The sequence below is a fragment of the Natrix helvetica genome, assembly GCF_964273705.1.
Source record: "Natrix helvetica genome assembly, chromosome: 5".
NCBI classification, from domain to species: domain Eukaryota; kingdom Metazoa; phylum Chordata; class Lepidosauria; order Squamata; family Natricidae; genus Natrix; species Natrix helvetica.
In genome coordinates this window covers 115942241-115963447 of record NC_138551.1, presented here as the reverse complement: position 1 = coordinate 115963447, position 21207 = coordinate 115942241, and positions in this window count along the sequence as shown.

The following is a 21207-nucleotide window of genomic DNA, read 5'->3' as shown; positions in this document are numbered from 1 at the left end:
GGCTTTCCCTCCTTATGGAGGGTGTCACTGATGGTTTTCTGCACAACTGTCAGGTCAGCAGTCTTTCCTATGATTGTGATTCCTCCTGAACCAGACTGAGAGACAATTTAAAGGCTCAGGAACCCTTTGCAGGTGTTAGGGCTTAATTAGCTGATTAGAGTGGGGCACTTTGAGCCTAGAACAGTGATGGCGAACCTATGGCACGCGTGCCACAGGTGGCACGCGGAGCCATTTGTCAGGGCACGCGAGGCGCTGCCCTGTCAGCTGGCCAGCACGCATGTGCGCGCTGGCCAGCTGAGTTCACCTTTCTAAAAGCCATTTTTCGCCCTCCCCAGGCTCCAGAGGCTTTATAGGAGCCTGGGGAGGGTGAAAAGAGCCTCCCCCGCCCACCCAGAGGGCCTCCGGAGGCTTCAGGGGCCGTCCGGAGGCTTCCCTGAAGCCTTCGGAATGCTTAAAACAACCCTCCGAGCAAACCGGAAGTCACTTCCGGTTTGCTCGGAGGGTGGTTTTAAGCGTTCCGAAGGCTTCAGGGACCGTCCGAAGGCTTCCCTGACGCCTTCGGAGCGCTTAAAATCACCCTTCAAGCAAACCGGAAGTCACTTCCGGTTTGCTCGGAGGATCCTTTTGAGCGCTCCGAAGGCTTCAGGGAAGCCTCCTGACGGTCCCTGAAGCCTCCGGAGGGCCTCTGGGGGTGGCGGGGGAGACTCTTTTTGCCCTCCCCAGGCTCCTATAAAGCCTCTGGAGCCTGTGGAGGGCGAAAAAAGCATGTAAAAATGGGGGGGGGTCACATGTTGTGCGCGCATGTGCACTGGGGGGTCGCACATTGCATTATGGGTGTGGCACGTCCACACACGACCCCCCTGTGCTCCCCCCACTTGTGGCATGCGAGCCAAAAAAGGTTCGCCATCGCTGGCCTAGAATATTGCACCTTTTCACAATATTCTAATTTTCTGAGATTGTGGATTTGGGTTTTTCATGAGCTGTAAGCCATAATCATCACAATTATGACAAATCACGGCTTGAACTATTTTGTTTTGCATGTAATGAGGCTATCTGATATATTAGTTTCACCTTTTAAGTTGCATTACTGAAATAAATGAACTTTTGCACGATATTCTAATTTTTCGAGTTTCACCTGTAGAACATTGCAGAGGATAAATGAACAAGCAAGCCAATAAACTTCCTAAAAACTCTCTGAAATCTGGTTTGGGGAGACCCCAACTCAAGTACCAGGTCCCCCTGCAGGCACCAAAAGGCTTTTTCAATGAGAACAAGAAGAATTACTGAAAATCAGGAGGAGACTGGGAGCCTCTTTTCCAGCTTAACACAACCTCTCAGTTGGAGAAGGGAGGATACAGCCCTCTTTCAAGAACTGAGAGATGTTAGGCAGACGCTTAAGAACGGCTCACTCTCTATTATTCTGGAGTGTCAGACATGGAAAAATGAATCCAGTCACAGAGAGGAGATTCTCGTTGAATGAGAGGAAAAATGTCTTAAATGGAAGAGCCATTTTAAAGCAGAGACGTTCAGTCACCCCTTCACTGATTGTTTTCATGCAAAGACCGAGCAGCCATCAGTCAGAAGAAAACTGGGGTTCTGGAAGAGATGAGAGATTGGGATGGATAGTCACGGGGTATTAAGGTAAAATTCAACAATGGTAATCACAAACTCATTCAACATTCAACAATGGTAATCACAAACTCATAAAGCCAGGAATTCATTTGAAAATGTGCATCTCCTTTTTACAATTAGCAGTGTTTCATCTAAATATATCTATCATGATATATTTTTGGCCCACTCTTTGGAATATTATCCCATGAATGATAAAATTGGCCAAAGCCTTTGCCCTTTTGTACCACAAAGAGGTTCAGATTGTTCCTCTCCGTCTCCTTTGGATACTTTCCAAAAATAACTAAGTTCCATGGATCCATATTGGGACCCCATACCTGCCACGGCTGCAGTCTTGGAGACCCCAAACTCTCTTCACCCTTCTTGCTTCTCCTCCTCAGTCTGGAGGAATAGGCAGCATTCAAGGCCTGAGCCAGAGTGTTAAAGAAAGTGTACAAATAGGAGTGATTTGGGATCCGGATCCTGTTCAATTTCCATTTGGTCTCCAGTGGGGCTTTCTGGGTGCATCTTCTGCGGCCTTTGACAGAAAAGACGTGCTTTGAAAGAGAACAATGAAAATAATGATCTTCAATCTCGGGTTCCACAAATAAATAGGGTTCAAAACGATAATATTTCTCCTTGTATTTTGTATGAAAAGCCCAAAAACTATGGACATATTTGAGAAGTCTGTGTCTTGGAATTGACAAACGACCCAGAACTGTCAAGATCCAGACTTTCCCCTCAATGGGTCCTGGAAAACGCCTAAGTGCAAAATGGAAAGGAAGAATTTTGTCCAAAATGGAATCATATTCTATTAAGTGGACAAAGACGTTGACTTGTCTCCACTTAGAGAGGGAATCCCTGAGGGCTGCTGTGTGACCAGTTGTTGACAACAGTTGCGATATAACCACACAAATTCCATTCCTGACAAGCATAAGAGTAAAAATCCTCATGAAATTTTCTCCCTTCTCCGTGTCTGAAGCAAAGAGGCCAATCAGGGTCCACCTGAAATGGAGGAGCAGCTGGACAATTGCTGGGTACTGGATCCCTTGTTTGGGGAGCATCTGGTAGAAAAAAGGGAATTTACTTTTATCAGTCAGTACCTCTGAAACAGGTTCAACACTGATCTGAAAAAGCAATGAAGAAAGCTGTGTTATATTTCAGGTCAGATCAATTCCCAAACACTAGGTTTTAAGAACGTCTCATTAGTTCTCTTGTACATATTACAGTCATTTATTGATGACTGGCCTGATCCTTCTTCTCAGGGCTCCATTGAGCTCAGACCTCCCTCTCAAACAGGGACTTGGATCAGGGCCAACAGTCTTTGCTCCATTTTAAGGGCAATCCATTTCCTCCATAACATTTCTCCGTTTACTTGTGTCAAATGCTGCACTAACATCTAGAAAGCCAGCAAACTCTGGTTTGCCAGACTGACATATTTTCTGATTAGGTATTTCAAGACAAAGTTGTTGTCAATAATTTATTTTTTATAAATATATATATATATATATATATATAACTTTTAACCCTACCTAAAACTCTTATTGTTCTGCAAAGAAAAATTCTTGCTACCCAATCTCAAGCTAATTTAAGAGGATTTAGGCATATAGTTTGGCCACAACATCTGTTAGACAATGCCTAAAATTGTTAAGGTCCCTGTTCACTAATAGGGTGAAAGTAGCCCTTGAATTACATGGAGAAGATATGATTGCATCCATTCCTCACCTACCACCACCCCACTCACTTTAATATGTTTGAGCAAAACACACACAAACCTGTGGGACTTTGTAGGTGCCTCCTAATGTTGACATTTGGATGGAGATTTCTCTGTAAGCTCCATCAATAAGAATGAGAAGGTTCTCCTTCCTTCCACAGCCGTAGTTGGGAACATTGGCTTTGCCAGTAGAGAGAATGTCCAGCAAGGCATCTGAAGTGCGAAAAGTGCTCAAAGAATTGTCATGGAGGCTGTAACCAAGTGTGAGATTGTGCAACAATTTAGTATTTACCACTTGAATGGTAAAAAAGAAGCGCAGTTTTTGTTCAAAGCCAAAAGAAAGGCGACTGTAAAAAAATATTCATGTTATTATCATCAACAGCAATAACAAATTATTTTAGTAAAATCCAATCCTCTTTCTCTCCACAAGCCTATTGAGCCTTAAGCCAACATTGATCTGAAACCCAAGATCAGTCAGGGCAGCAACTAAGATATGAAGCCAGGATTGTACAAAGAGAAGAAAATATTGTCAACTTTCTTCAGTTTTTTTTCTAGCTAGCCCCATCTTTGGATTTGAGTCCTTTCCATAAAATCAGACAAAAGCGACAAGCCATGGAAATCAAAAATATTCATGAAATTAAGCAGGTTCTGTAAAATAGAAGTGAAATAAGAAGAAAAGGAGAGCGTTAGAACTGCAAATGGAGGGGATGCAACTCCATCACCCTCAATGACTTACGAGTGACCAGAAGGAGTAGAAGGAGGACTGTTGAAAGGCAGCATTACATGCAATATCTCTGTCACAGTGTTGATCATAGTAATGAGATGGTCTCCAGGCCTGTAGTAGCTCCATGGTTCTTTTCCATCCTGCTGCTCCAGACTCAGCAGGCATTTCGTTCTAAGCTTCCCAGAGACTGGCTGCGACAACAACATCCTCAGAAGGAGAAGCAGGAGGTCCATAATGCATGAGGGTGAATCAGTTCTGCTCCCGTTTCTTAACAAAAACAATCCCTGCCTGTCTGAAAATGTCTGCCACATAGAAGGTGACCTGAGGCTTTTATCCTTTTCTGATTCAAAATCCCTTCCATGTTGCTTCAGTCTGGCATTCACCTGAAAGGAAGTAGCAGAAGAGTCTCAAAGGCTGGATTGGTGACTATCACAGGGGGGAGGAACTTTTCCACTGGGGAACCTGACCCTGGGGGCCCATGTGAGGAGGGTTAGCTGGGAAAAAACCATGTTAGTGGAAAAAACCACAGGTACTCCCCCAGGGCCTCTGTTGTGGTGGTGGTCCTTCCTGTCAGGACATGTCCAGAAAGTGATGCAGGAGGCAGATGTCTGAATAACAAGGGAATTCACTTGTGCTCTCCTTCAACATGGCCTCTTGTCTCCAGAGTCTGCTGGGGAAGGTCACCAGAGCTATGAAGTTTGGTTCCACTCTACACCAGGGGTCCTCACATTATGGCCCGCGGGCCAGATATGGCCCACTGAAGTTATTAATCCAGCCCACACAGGATCATGAAGCTGCCCCGCCCACATCGCCCCACCTACCCACAGTCCCCCATCTTAAGAAAGCCATGTTGGCACATCTGGGAAAACCCAAATCTGAAGGCTTCCTGGTTTTCCCACCCAGTTGAAAGTCAAGATCTCGCCCCCACACCCACAAGTCCATCACATGGTCCAATCATCCACCGCCATGCTGGCAGCTTCCATCCATCTAGTTCCGGTCAGGTGCAGAGTTGCAGAAACAAAGGATGATCTTGGCTTTCTAGAAAGAATTTTGTTATGGCTACATATCATCTAACTCCATACAATCCCAACTCCCATTTTCCCACAATGGAAAATGCATTGTAGAATAATAGAAAGTGTGGCAGGCCAAAGATCCAAAAGAAAAGATGGCTGCAGGCCTGACACTGGGTGAGTTTCAGCCAATATACAGGAGGCTCTAGTTCTAATCGTCCCGTAGGTATGAAAACCACTGGGTGACTTTGGGCCAATCACCAGGAGACTCTTGAGTTCCAGTCCCGCCTTAGTACTTATTGGAATTGTGGAAGTAGGAAACTTTTTCTCAGATTAATGTGGGATACCAAAATTGGGCATTCCTAGAATGTGAGATGGCTTAGTGTCCAATATTGTGTGGTTTGATGGAGGAAAGTAAAAATGTGGGGAAACACCTGTTCCATATGTGGCAAAGCCATAAGTCTCTGCCTTCTGCTTGTGGGAGAACCAGAGGCTTCTTTGTTATCACTGAGAATCTTAGACTTATCTTGGTATGATCCATCAGAGCTTTTCTTATTTCCTTAAAATGGAATTTGCAAAGGCATTATATTCACAATTAGGTTTCCATTTGGAAACCTAAACATTGATTATCTCTGTAGTTGCTGATACCTTCCATGGGTGCCTCTTCCTAGAAACCTAGAAGTCCCCATCCTTATTCACCCCCTTATTCACCCCCACCTTGGACCTGCAGCACTGAACCTTTGTGACTTGGTTAATGATGTGGCTGCCTTGAGACTGGATCCCTCCAACCTCCTCCTGGGGAGAGTCTCAAGGTCCTCTTTCTCTGGGCATCTTCTCCAGCCCTTCACAGACAAGACAAGCTTGGAAGAGGACCAGAGAAAATTCTTTAGGTAGGAATTGTAGAGTGGAAAATTAAGGGGCCTGAAAACTGCTTTTTTAATTATCTGGTTGATGAAAGAAAGAAAAAATTCAGTGGAATTTCTTTACACAATTTTCCACCTTTAGTTTGGTTTTTAAAATCTTTTGTTGAGGCTGGTGCTCGGTTCCCAAAGCTTCCTCCTGACCTCTTTTCCTGCTCACTTTCTCTCTCACAAACACACTTTTTGCTGTAGGAACAAGTGCCTGAATTATTTTCTATGAGGTGTCACATTCTGTAGCTGTTGCTGAACAGCAAATTCCTCTGAATGACTTTCACAGAGTTCTCTGTGATTTATTTATAGAGCTGAAAGGAAAGGGAGCTACAAGAATTCTACTTGTTCAATAATTTCACATTTTTAAACATATGTATGATTTTCTTTGACTCTGGCATACTATCGAAATGGAAAGAATTAATATCCCCTTTCAAATAAAATAAACTTTAACAATTGTTCCAATATCACAGTGGTGTTATATCTCGTGTTTTTAAATTTATTCTGGCTGTGAGATGCTCCTTTGTGTTCAGCTCTGGCCTCAGAAGGATAATGTAGCACTTGGGGGTGAAGATGCAGACCAGCAGACCAGCACTGGAGGCCAGGATGGAGAAGACCTGCACAGCCACCATGTATTTCCCTTTGGTGCTCAGGTAGGTGGGCACAAAAGTCACCCAGACACTGCAGAAGACCAGCATGCTGAAGGTGATCAGCTTGGCTTCGTTGAAGGCCCCAGGCAGATTCCTGGCCAGGAAAGCCACCGTGAAGCAGATGGCAGCCAGGAAGCCCATGTAGCTGAGGGTGACGTACAACATGACAACAGCCCCTTCGTTGCATTGCAGGATGATCTCTCCAGGCTGGGAGTGGAGGTCGGAGTCAGGGAAGGGGGGAGAAACTCCCAGCCAGATGGAGCAGATGATAATTTGGACAGCAGAAGAAGAAAGGATGATAGAGTTGGCCAAGCTCTTCCCCAACCATCTCTTCACTCGGTTTCCTGGTTTTGTGGCCAGGAAAGCCAGCACCACCGTTATGGTTTTGGCCAAGAGAGAAGAAACAGCAACTGAGAAGATGATGCTGAAAAGCGTTTGTCGGAGAAGGCAGGTGGCTTTCCTTGGTTGACCAATGAAGAGAGAAGGAGACAAGAAGCAAAGCAGGAGGGAGACCAGGAGGATGTAGGAGAGGTCCCGGTTGTTGGCTTTGACAAGGGGAGTTTCTCGGTATTTAATGAAAATGACTAAAACAAGACCTGTGGTTAGGGAGAAGAGTAGGGCAAAAGAGACCAGGATGATGCCCAGATGTTCTTCATAAGACAGATACACTATAACTTTGTGGATACATTGGACTCTGGCCTCATTTGGGTATTTATCATCTGGACACTTGGTACATTTTTCTGTATCTGAAATAAAAGACATATTCCTTCAATATTTTCACCTTCATATAGTGTTACCATGTCAAGAGTTTTCTTTTCCTTTGTTTCTTTTTGCTCTGTTGAGCCCAAAAGCTCTCCTTCCATGATCCATCAAGATGATCTACCTATGGTAAATAAGTCTAGATAAGCTCTGAACTTGAGTCAAATAGACATGAACAACACCAATTTGACTGGGATGGAACAAAAATAGTCTCCCACCCTGACACTCACTACACACATGTGAATTCATCAAAGCCTGGTATTCTGCAAATAGGTCAATCAATCCACAAGCATATTGATTTGGAATGGGCTTATGAACCTGGAGAAATTGGACCATTCGAACGGCCATGCTAGTGGCCAATAACGCAACCCACTGATTGTACCACCACACAAGACCTGCATAAACTAAAGAGAAATGGAATAAGATACTTCAAACAAAATCCAGCTGATGAGGTTACCTAATTGGTAATGAAACATTTGGGAGCTAAACGGAAAGCTTTGAGAACAAACCACTGCCAATGTCTAGTTTTGTTTTTTGATGACCTTAATAGAAATTAGTTGCTTGATACAACTTTTTATGCATCAATTTTGTGGGATGACATAACATGTCTTCTTCAGATGAGCTAAAGCAAAGACAATTCCTAAACTTTTAAAGAACTGAGATGTTCCTAGAAAACTAAACATGGAGGGAGACATGCAAACTAACAAGCAAAAGAATTATTCTCCCTGACAATGTTGAATGTGGAAAAACGTGTCCAATCCTCCTTTCCTTCCCATCTCTTCCCCACCTTTCCTTCAAGATGTTTTGGTTATTCTTCTCTTTATAAAGAAATTCTTCAGATTGAAAATAAATCAGGTGAAATCTGTTGTTTAATTCGCACTTTCATGAAAATCTTCTGGATGGATCCAGTTCCACAAGACCTTCCCTTTTCCTCAGTGTCACCCATCTTCCTGAGTGGAGAAGGTCCCCTCTGGACAAGGAACGCAGTCATAGCAGCAAACTGGCTCTCCTTCTCGAACCCTCTTGACAAATCCAGGATGACAACTTTCCACACATTGGGACTGAGGCAGGGACTGAGCAGAGAAATAAGGAATGCCAAAGAAAATGTATCAGGACTCAGCATCCATGGAAAACAGAGGTAGAAATGGACATTAGAAAAGTAGTCTCTATGCTTCACTTAAGTAAATATGACATTTCTGACTAGTTCCAAAGGGTTGTCCGAAATATAATGACTGGCATATTCTTCATTTAGTTCCTGACTTTTGGGTCTGGCATATCACATTACAAAAAACGACTTTTCTACTTGTGAAGTCTTGAGAGATGGAATTGAAAAAAAGATTTAAGTATTAAGAGACAACCAGTCTCTTCAAAGCCTTATTAACATTGCATTCTTCCATTCTTCATATATATGATTTTAAAGTATGATAATCTATTGATATTAAAATTTAGAATGAATTAAATCTGGAATATTCAATTTCAGATTTATTAAATTTTTACTGTAGCAGATGTATGAAAGAAACTGTGATGAAGAAACCTCTGACTATTTAGATCTGCAAAGTTTTATTCTGGAGTACATAAAGCATTGAAAACCTGCTCCCCTCTGACAGTGGTCCCCAAAAGCCCCTCACTTAAGCTACAAAGGAAACATTCCTTTCAGATAAGGGCTGTCAACTTTAAACCAGTTGTTCTTTGATTATTTTCATTATTTCCATTATTTATTTGATTAATTTAAACCATCCGAAAGATTGGCAAAAATGTTTAAAGACAAATCAACGAAATGTTTGAAATGTCACCAGACACCGGAGTCATATTGTCATATGTGGTGATCATGTGTAGAAGCAAAAAAAAATATTGGGCAAAAATCTGAATATTGGAGAAGATGACGCAGCACAATTGATCAAAAACCTGAACTGTTCTTGTTGGGTATCCCGTCAGAAAAATATGGTAAAGAAAATTTATATTTGCTTATTCATGTACCAACTGCAGCTAGGATCGTATTTGCACAAAATTAGAAAAGTGAAGTCTCCCCTACAGAGGAGAATGTGATTAGGAAAATATTAGAATGTGCAGAAATGAATAGATTAACACTTGCAATTAAAGGAAAGGAAGAATCTGATTATTATAATATATGGGAACTATTCTATCAATGGTTAGAGAATACAGGTGAAACTCAAAAAATTAGAATATCGTGCAAAAGTTCATTTATTTCAGTAATGCAACTTAAAAGGTGAAACTAATATATGAGATAAGACTCATTACATGCAAAGCAAGATAGTTCAAGCCGTGATTTGTCATAATTGTGATGATTATGGCATACAGCTCATAAAAAACCCCAAATCCATAATCTCAGAAAATTAGAATATTACATGCAATCAATAAAACAAGGATTGTACATAGAACAATATCAGACCTCTGAAAAGTATAACCATGCATATGTACTCAGTACTTGGTTTGGGCCCCTTTTGCAGCAATTACTGCCTCAATGCCGCATGGCATGGAAGCTATCAGCCTGTGGCCCTGCTGAGGTGTTATGGAAGACCAGGATGCTTCAATAGCAGCCTTCAGCTCTTCTGCATTGTTTGGTCTCACGTCCCTCATCTTTCTCTTGGCAATGCCCCATAGATTCTCTATGGGGATCAGGTCAGGTGAGTTTTCTGGCCAACCAAGCACAGTAATCCCATGGTCATTGAACCAGGTTTTGGTGCTTTTGGCAGTGTGGGCAGGTGCCAAGTCTTGCTGGAAAATGAAGTCAGCATCCCCATAAAGCTCGTCTGCAGAAGGAAGCATTAAGTGCTCCAAAATCTCCTGGTATATGGCTGTGTTGACCTTGGACTTGATGAAGCACGGTGGACCAACACTAGCAGATGATATGGCTCCCCAAATCAACACAAACTGTGGAAGCTTCACACTGGACTTCAAATATCTTGCAGTGTGTGCCTCTCCATTCTTCCTCCATACTCTGGATCCTTGGTTTTCCAATGAGATGCAAAAGTTGCTCTCATCAGAAAAGAGGACTTTGGACCATTGAGCAACAGGATTTTGGACCACTGTGCTTCATTAAGTCCAGGGTCAACACAGCCATTTACCAGGAGATTTTGGAGCACTTCATCCCACAGGCTGACAGCTTTCATGCCATGCTGCAAAAGGGGCCCAAACCAAGTACTGAGTACATATGCATGGTTATACTTTTCAGAGGTCCAATATTGTTCTATGTACAATCCTCGTTTTATTGATTGCATGTAATATTCTAATTTTCTGAGATTATGGATTTGGGGTTTTCATGAGCTGTATGCCATAATCATCACAATTATGACAAATCATGGCTTGAACTATCTTGCTTTGCATGTAATGAGTCTTATCTCATATATTAGTTTCACCTTTTAAGTTGCATTACTGAAATAAATGAACTTTTGCACGATATTCTAATTTTTCGAGTTGAAGAACTAGAGTCAGGTAACATCAACCAGTATGGAAAGATAGACCCACCTTTATTGTTAATTAAATTTGCAGGCACTCCCCCCCCCTCCAGAGAGACTGAAGGTAACTAACTCACAGGATGCCCAATGTCATTCAAGGGTTTTCAGATGAAGAGACAAACCAAAGGCCAAATCTAAATAGCATTTCCTTTCAAATTCTCCTTCAATGTCAGGAAGGGCTTTTCTTTGGTGCAATGAAATGTTTCAGCGCTTCAGTTGTCTGGGTAGGGGCATTGCGCAATATGAGACATTATGCAAATAATACACTATTGTGAACTTCCCAGAGTTACCCTGCATAAGGAGACTAGCAGCATATAATGTTAGAGGAGCTGGATTCTAATTCCAGGGCTTATTTCCCCCTGGGACCTACAGGACTTCCAGCCACTCTGGAATAAACTTCATTGGATTCAGTCCAATCCTGAACTCAGGCCCCGCTCAGCAGAATTGCCGCCTTCTTCTATATTTGAGGACAAGGAAGAAGAGAACTTGGGGCCATCAGCACCACAATCCCTGGCTCTTGATGGCCTCCCTCGCCACTTTTATGGAGATGATAAACACCGAGGGGACACAAGAGGACCATCATCCATGCCCTAAAGAATTGTCACCCCGGGTGGATCCCAGGTTCTTTGAACCAGACAGAAGTACAATGTTGCTCCATAGGCAGCAGGGGAAGTCCTGCTGAAGGAGGGAGGGAGGGAGGGAGGGAGGGAGGGAGGGAGAAAAAAGGGTTTTTTTTGGGGGGGTCTGTGTGGTTTTTGGCAGGGACACTCTTGAGGAGAGAGTTGGCTGGAATCATGAAAGGTGAGGGGGTGCATTTATCTCAAATAAAGTTAAAAATCGGGAGTTGAATTTTTAGAATAGCCCTGGAGGGAGGAAGAGGCGGGGAAAGGAGAGAAGGGGATAAAAGGAGAAGCTTTGGGAGAAAATAACTGAGGAGAAAAGAGAGAGGAAGGAGGCCTGGCAAGCCAGGAGGCAGTGGAATCAAGCTGTCCCAGGCAGTGAAGGAGCCAGCAACCAGACATGATGGGGGTGACCTGACCTAGGCGAGTGAGTGAGCAAAGAGGCACAGACCTGTCCCTGGTGGAAGAAGGCTGGGCTGGGCGAGTGGAGGTGCCTGGGTGAGAGATTAGAGCAGACTGACCTCCAGAATGACGGACATTGAGACACCTGCCAGTGGCTATGCAGCAGGGAAGAGCATGGGTTCCTGTGAAAAGGGGATAGAGGAATCGAGACTCTAGTGGCCCTTTTGGGGGTGGCTCTACACATATTTCATCATCAGAAGGAGCTTTCTTCATTAGCCTCCCAAGCAGTCTGAGAAAATCCCCATTCCCCACATTCAGTTCTCCCTGAAGGTCATCCACCATGGTGATTAGGCTTAGCAAACTTGAAATGGGTTCTAAGGCTTTGGAAACAGAGAAAAGACACCAGTATTTCACTCACCTCATTGTCCCAAAGGTGCTTTTTCAACAGGCAACCGAAGAAGCTTCTCAGATGAGGTTTAAGGTTTAAGGTTTATTTAATTTATAGACCGCCCCCACTCCCCGTAGGGACTCGGGGCGGTGTACAGACCAATTCATAATCAAAACAACAGAAAATAACATAAGGCATAGAACAAAAACAACACACACACACTGTCTGTATATAAAACCCCAAAACCAGTTTAAATAATTAAAAACAATTTTAAAACCCATTTAAAACCCCAATATAAAATTTAAAAAGCCATCCAGGAAAGTTAGTAATAGATGTTAAATACAGTTACGATTATAATTATAATTAGGCCAGACCAGCTACTCGAAACAGGTGGGTCTTGAGTTTCTTGCGGAAGGAGCGGAGATCAGAGGTGGTTCTAATATCGGGGGGGAGGTCGTTCCAGAGGGTTGGGCCCATCACAGAGAAGGCCCTACTCCTAGGCACCGCCCGCCCGCACTGTTTAGCGGAAGGTACCCGGAGGAGGCCCTCTCTGTGAGAGCGGATTGGTCGCAGGGATGTATGGGGTAGAATGCGATCCCGCAAATAACTAGGTCCCGAGCCATGGAGCGCTTTGAAGATGACGATCAACACCTTGAAACGCACCCGAAAGGCCACAGGTAGCCAGTGCAGCTCACGCAGGAAAGGTGTTATATGGGAGTACCTAGTACTCCCCATAATAACCCGCGCGGCTGCATTCTGGACCAGCTGGAGCCTTCGGGTGCATCTCAAGGGGAGCCCCATGTAGAGAGCGTTACAGTAATCAAGGCGAGAAGTCACTAGGGCATGGGTGACTGTGCAAAGGGCGTCCCGCTCCAGTAAGGGACGCAATTGGCGCACCAAGCGAACCTGGGGGAACGCCCCCCTAGCCACGGCCGTCACATGATCATCTAGCGACAGCCGGGAATCTAGGAGGACGCCCAAATTGCGTACCCTATCCACTGGGGGCAGTTGTTCCCCCCCAATGGCCAGAGATGGAACACATTGGCTAAAGCGGGGCGCCGGTAGCCACAGCCACTCCGTCTTGGAAGGGTTGAGTTTGAGTCTGTTGTCGCCCATCCAGACCCGCACGGCTTCCAGATACCGGGACATCACCTCGACGGCTTCGTTGGGGTGGTTCGGGGTAGAAATGTACAACTGAGTGTCATCTGCATACAGATGGCACTCAACCCCGAATCCTCGAATGATCTCGCCCAGCGGTTTCATGTAGGTGTTGAACAGGAGAGGGGAGAGGACCGACCCCTGTGGCACTCCACACGTGAGCGGCCTCAGGGTCGACCTCTGCTCTCCCGCCAACACACATTGCGTCCGAACGGAGAGGAAGGAGGAGAACCACCGCAAAACAGTGCCCCTCATCCCCATCCCCTCCAGACGACGCAATAGGATACCATGGTCGATGGTATCGAAAGCCGCTGAGAGGTCTAACAGGACTAAGATGGAGGAACAGCCCCCATCTTTCACCCTCCAGAGATCATCCACCAACGCGACCAAAGCCGTCTCTGTGCTGTGACCGGGTCGGAAACCGGACTGGCGCGGGTCTAAATAAGTAATTTCCTCCAGGTGTCGAGGGAACTGCTGCGCCACCACACTCTCAACAACCTTCGCTAAAAAGGGAAGGTTGGAGACAGGACGATAATTGGCTAACTCAACTGGGTCTAGGGAAGGCCTCTTAAGTAGGGGCCTCACCACCGCCTCTTTCAAGGCGGTTGGCAGGAACCCCTCCTCCAGCGAGGCGTTCACCAGACCCAGGAGCCAGTCACGTGTAACCTCCCAAGTTGCCAGTACAAGCCAGGAGGGGCACGGGTCCAATAAACATGTGGTGGCCCGCAGTCGCCCGCGTAGCCTGTCCATATCCTCGGCGGCAACAGAGTCAAACTCCTCCCAGATAGGTACCTCAAGACTCGCCTCCGGTGTCTCCTCACGATCACTGAAGGGGACCCATTCGCTCCGGATCTGTGCGATTTTGTCCTGCAGATATTCCCCAAATTCCTCTGCCCTCCCCTGTAAAGGGGCTTCCCGCGACCTCTGTGAAAGGAGGGAGCGGGTCACCCGGAACAGGGCGGCAGGGCGGTTTTCTGCAGACGCAATAAGGGTGGCATAATATCGACGTTTAGCCACCCTTAGTGCCACAAGGTAGGTCCGTAAATGGGCTCTTACCTGTGTTCGGTCAGATTCGGCACGAGAGGATCTCCATCTGCTCTCTAGGCGTCTCTTGTGGCGCTTCATCACCCTCAGCTCCTCGGAAAACCAAGGGGCCAGGGTGGTTCGCTGCCACCGGAGAGGCCGCAAGGGCGCCACCCAGTCCAAGGCCCCGGCCGCCACACTGTTCCATGCGGCCACCAGGTCCTCCGTCCGGGAGCGGGTCAGGGCAACAGGAGGTGGCCCAAGCTCCGTCTGGAACCTATCTGGTTCCATCAGTCGCCTGGGGCGGAACCATCTAAGATCTTCTGGTTCCGCCTCCCCGCGATGGGGGGTGGCGTCAGGGAAGTCCAGCCGGAGAAGCGAGTGATCTGACCATGACAGGGGAGTGATCACCTGATCCCCTATTCCCAGATCACTCTTCCATCGACCAGAGATAAAAACAAGGTCCAGCATGTGTCCTCCCTCGTGTGTGGGGCCCTGAATTATTTGGGTCAGGTCCAAGGCTGTCATGGAAGCCATGAACTCCTGGGCTACCTCGGATGATTCACCCGTCGATGGTAAGTTGAAGTCCCCCATGACTAATAGTCTAGGGGTCTCAACTGCCACCTCCGCAATCACCTCGAGGAGCTCTGGCAGGGCTGCTGAAGTATAGCGAGGAGCCAAGTATGCAATCAGCAGATGAGAAACAAAATGTCTTCAAGGAAAAACCAGAAAGTCCTGTTGCCTCTTGAAAAGGGACTTTTGGGAGAGCCATGACCTGGATGACTGAAAATCTCCATAGACACTCACCTTGTTGAGCAACATTAGCCATGAAAGAGCATCTTGGTTGATAATAAGTCTCTGCCTTTCAAAGCTCCCCAGTTGCTGGGTGATAAAATCCATCTTGGGGAGAACCACCCAGCTCCTGATGATCAGATCTGCTGTTATATCTCCGTTTTGGTCCAAGTAAAAATTAAAGGTGGAAAAATTGCAAAACTCATTCTTGGCCAGAAAGGGATGAAACTAAAATGGAAAGATGCAGAATTTTTAAAAGTAGAAAATTTGGTTTCTTATCCCACACAGTCTTTCCACATTGGAATCTATCTTCTACAATTGTCTGACTTGTATACATTCCTAGTTTGGAGAACAAGAGTTACCACTATCTTCAAAAACAAACATTCAGCAAAATTTGTTGATCATATATTAATAAAACATAATTGGCAAACCTTGTCATTTATATAGAACATTCTAGAGCAGTCACAACACAATCGAACAAACAAACCAACAAAGAGCTTCTTCATAAACTCCTTGAAAGCAACTGGGTGATTACTAGTAAGCATGGATTAGTCTAGAAGTAAGTTCCCAGGTTAATCTTCTTCCAGGGAAGCAGACAGAAAACATGACCAGAGGAGCTAATTCTAATGTATTATACAGCTACATTATGAAAAACTTGAAATAATAATCCCCCCCATTGTTCTACAACATGAAAAGTTGGGCAGGATCCTTTCTGAATGTCTTTCTCTGTCCATTATGCAGTTGAGGACTCTCTTCCCTCTTGTTAATTAGTATCTCTTCCCCAAGATCATTCCCAAATATCATTATACTTTGTTAATAGATTGTGGGAATGCTTGCAATGTAACTTGATTTCATGAAACTATTAAACATCTTCATAAAGTCATGATTATTAATTTAGTTAAGTGAGAGTTAGCTAGTAGAAAGGCAATCTTACAAATTATACTGAAATAATTTTTAATGTTCCTCATAGAACTGGGGAGATATGAATAACAATCATCCTTGCTTATGTAATATTCAATATACTCATTAATACAGGCAGATAGAATTGATAAATGATTATTTTGTGATGAATGATATATTTCAACTTAGAGAAAACTATTTAAATCACTTTTAAAAAATTACCAGCTTCTAGAAATAATATTTATGATTTCTCAACAGAGAAAGGTGCGTAAACTAAATCAAATCAAATAAAAATATGTGACATTTAGCCATTTGGACTTGACAAATTGTGGTATCTTACATAAAAATAGAGGGATGGAAGCTAAAATGTCCTGATCCCGTACCTGCCATGGCTCCAACTTTGGAGCCTCCAGCCTCTCTTTCACCCCCTTCCTTCTCCTCCTTGATCTGGAGGAATAGGCAGCATTTAAGGCCTGGGCCAGAGTCTTTATGAAACTATACAAATAGGGGAAATTTCTTATCCGGATCCTGTTCCTTTTCTCCTGGGTCTCCAGTGGGGCTTTCTGGGTGCATCTTCTCCGGCCTTTAACAGAAAAGACGTTCTTTGAAAGAGAACAGTGGAAATAATGATCTTCAATCTGGGCTTTCAAAAATAAATAGGGCTCAAATGCATAATATATTTGCCTATATTTTTGCTGCAAAACAAAGACTGAAATACTATGGACGTATCTGAGAAGTCTGGGCCTTCTAATTTTGAAATTACCCAATACAGTCAAGACCCAGACTTTCCCCTCAATGGGTCCTGGCAAACGCATAAGTATTAAATGGAAAGGAAGAATTCTGAACCAAAAAGAATCAAATTCCAGGAAGTGAACAAGGACATTGACTTGTCTCCACTTAGAGAGGGCATCCCTGAGGGCTGCTGTATGTCCAGTTGTTGAGAACAGTTGTGATATAACCACACAAATTCCATTCCTGACAAGCAAAGGAGTGAAAGTCCTCATGAAATTCTCTCCCTTCTCCGTGTCTGAAGCAAAGAGGCCAATCAAGGTCCATCTGAAGTGGAGGAGCAGCTGGACAATTGCTGGGTACTGGACCCCTTCTTTGGGGCGCATTTGGTGGAAAAAGGGGAATTGATTTTTTTCACTCAGAGCCTCTGAAACAGGTTCAACACTGATCTAAAAAAACAATGAAGAAGGCTGTGTTATAATTGGAGTCAGAACAAGTCCTAAATATTTGTTTTTAATGACTCCAACCTGGTTCACAATATATTCTTGATTAGCCTTAATAATGCGTAATGTAGAACACAGAATATTAATAAGTCAGTATATAAAACAGAATACAAGAATAAATTAAGGAGGAATAAGATTAAAGAATGTAAATCATTTCTGCATCAACTCTACAATTTATCACAATCAGACCCACACACTGAACTCTTTTGATCAAATACGGAGCTTTATTATATTTAACTTTTGAATTCTGATCGCCTGGGAAATCTGTGATTTTAATACATGAATCCCAATATGTCATTTACCTAATGCAGAGTCCAAAATATTGATCTTTATTAAATAGTTGAAATTCCATGAATAGATTTGTTCTCCAGTTTTACAAGAGACAGGGAGACCACAGCTCCTAATATCATTTGGTACTCGTACAATCCAAGATGTCTTTAATTGAAATTTTGCAGCTGTAACACAGATAATTTTGGGAGTCTGCCAGATTTCGTAGCTTTAATAGTACAGTAAGGCTCGCACTCAAATAGGCATCTATGGCCAATTTGACACTTTCCAAAGATCATAACTTTTGACTTTGATTTATCAATAATCATTGAACGATTATGTCAGTGGGAGCTTTCTTAATTTTTTAATTAACAGCTTACACAATCCAAGTCATGAATACAGTAATAATAAAGTATCCGAATAAACCAGGTTTACCCATATTTATTTAGCACCTTAGATTTAGTACTTAGTACTTCAGGATCTTTCATTACTCTTGCTAATTCATTAATATCTAGACTGAATAACAAGGGTTCAAATATGCATCTTTTCCTTCTCCCTTGGTAAGTATCCGTCCTTCTCATTGAGCCCAAACCTCCCTCTCAAACAAGGGCTTGGAGAAAGGGCTTGGATCAGAGCCAACAGTCTGAGCTCCATTTTAAGGGCAATTTCCTCCATCATATTTCTCAATTTATTGTCTCAAATTCTGCACTAACATCTATAAAGCCAGCAAACCATGGTTTACACAACAGTGATTTTGTGATTTGATATTTCAAGATCAATCTGTTGTCAATATTAGATTATTTAATTATTATGCAAATTTATATAACTTTTAACTCTACCTAACCCCATTTTGTTGCTTTGCAAGGAATTGAGACATTATTATTCTTCAGGTCTTTGATGATGAATGTGAACATGAACATAACAGGGTAAAACAATAGTTGACATATTTGCTAATATGGTGAAAAGCAGCTCTTGAATTCCATAGAGAAGTTACAATTCTGTTGCTTATCCACTACCTCTCCCCACTCAATTTACCAGAGGGAGAAACATACACACAAACCTGTGGGACTTTGTAGGTGCCTCCTAATGTTGATATCTGGATGGAGATGTCCCTGTTAGCTCCGTCAATCAGAGCCAGAAGGTTCTCCTTCCTTCCACAGCCGTAGTTGGGGACATTGGCTTCTCCAGTGGAGAGAATGTCCAGCAAGGCATCTGAAGTGCGGAAACTGCTCAAATGGTTGTCATGGATGATGTAGCCCAGGGTGAGATTGTGCAGGAGCTGGGGGTTCTTGTTAATCAGCTGAATGGCAAAAATGAAGCGTAGGGTTTTTAGAAAACCTAAGGAAATCCTATTGTTAAAAAATGTTCATGTTATTAATATAAAAAGTGACAACAAATGCTTTAAAAAAAATACCCACTCCTCTTTATCTCCAAAAGCCTATTAAACCTTAAGCCAACATTGATCCAAAACCAATCATCAGTTATTTTTAGTAGTCAAATGATGAACCCAGGATTGTGCAGGGGGAGGAAAATAATGCCAACTTCCTTCAGGTTTTTTTCAGTCCTATCTTTGAATTTAAGTCTCTTTCACAAAATAAGGCAAAAGAGAGAAGCCATGGAAATCAAAATCATTCACGAAATTGGACAGGTCCTGTGATATAAAAGTCAGTGAAATAAGAGGAAAAGAAGGAGAGGGTTAGGACTGCAAATGGAGGGAATGCAACTCCATCCCCCTGAATGACTTACACATGAGATTGACTAGAAGAAGCACTATTGAAAGGCCTCATTATGTGAGATATTTCTGAAGTACTAATGATCATATTAATGAGATGGTCTCCTGATCTGTAATAGCTCCATGGTTGTTTGCCATCCTGGTGCTCCAAACCCAGCGGGCACTTCCTTCTAAGCCTCCCAGAAGTTGCCTGGGACACCAACATCATCAGAAGCAGAAGGTTCATAATTCACCGAGCTAAATCCCAACTGTTCACAGAAATATCAAGATGAATTAGAAGAATTCAAAGCACTCCCACAAGATGGAAATGCTATTGGCTTTCCTGATTCAGACAGAGACAAACAAAGCCTCCCACGGAAAAGAATGAAAACTCCACTCAAGATCACAGCTCCTGTCTGTCTGAAAACATATGCCAGACAGAATCTAACCTAAGGGATTTATCTTTTTCTGATGAAAGATCGCATCCATGTTGCTTCATTCCGGTGTTTACATCAAAGGCAATTCCTGGAGACCTATCAGAAGAGTTGATTATTATAGGAAGAAGCAACGTTTCCACTGGGGATCCCGAACTTCTTTGCAGCTCCATGTGAGGAGCGTTAGCTGGAGAAAAGGATGTGAGTGAAAAGTCACAGAAACACTCCTGGGGAAACTGTTCTGTTGTGGTTGCGATTCTTCCTGTCAGAACATGTGCAGAAGGTGATGCTGGATGAAGATACCGTATTTTTTGGAGTATGATGCATCTTTTTCCCTCAAAAAAGAGGCTGAAAATCTGGGTGTGTCTTATACACTGAATACAGCATTTTTTTGCCTCCCAAAACCCCGCCCCCTTCACCAAAATGGCCATGCATAGCTTTTAGAAGGCTTTCAGAGAGCTCCTGGGGGTTGGGGAGGGCAGAAATGAGCAACAAAATGGCCCATTTCCCCCCCAGCCCCCAACAGCACTCTATAAGCTTCCTAAAGGCTGTCCATACCCTTTTTTGCTCGTTCCCCCCCCCCAGGAGCACTCTACAAGCCGCCTAAGGGCTATTCATGTCCTTTTGGGGGGGGAACGGGCCTGTTTTTGCAAAAAACGGGCCGTTTTTGGGAGGTTTGCAGAGTGCAAAAACTTTTTTAAAATTTTTCCTCTTTAAAACCTTGCTGCATCTTATACTCCAGCGTTTCTTATACTCTGAAAAATACAGTAGCTCAAGTAATACAAGGGAATTAACTTCTGCTCTCCTTCAACATGGCCTCTTTTCTCCAGAGTCTGTTGTGGAAGGTCACCCAGAGCTATGGAGGTTGATGACACTCTAGGCTGATGTCACTTAACTCCAGTGCTCCCATCTCCTAATACCCAGGAAGCAATCAATACCCTTAAACCAGCCTAATGTTAAGTATTGCGCTGATTAGGAATTTTCTCTTATATTAGATTCTCATAGATGGATCCTAACTTGGAGTCGTGTTTCAAATTTTTAAATTGCTTGTTTTGGAAGTGAAATTTCATTTTCCAACTTTCCTAGCCATATCAATTTTTCAATGAGAGCTGACTAAGAGACAGGAAAGTGAACGCCTGTGGACTATATCATTGGGTAAATAGGGAGAAAGTTATAGAGTGGATACAAATTTTTTCCTTGCTGCTCTTTCTGTTGCCTTCTGTATTCATGTATGACACTGAGATCCTACATGATTCTGGAATTTCTTAGTTTTTTTAAAGGTGAGCTGTGAGGTCTGCAGCTAAGATGGTGGTGGGGTCCACAGTGGGGGTAGATGGTGATCCACCTATTTTGGGGGTGGTCAACACACTTGAAGATTAGAAACTGCCCCACCCCAAATCTCTGAATCAAAGAAAGTCACAGCATGATCTA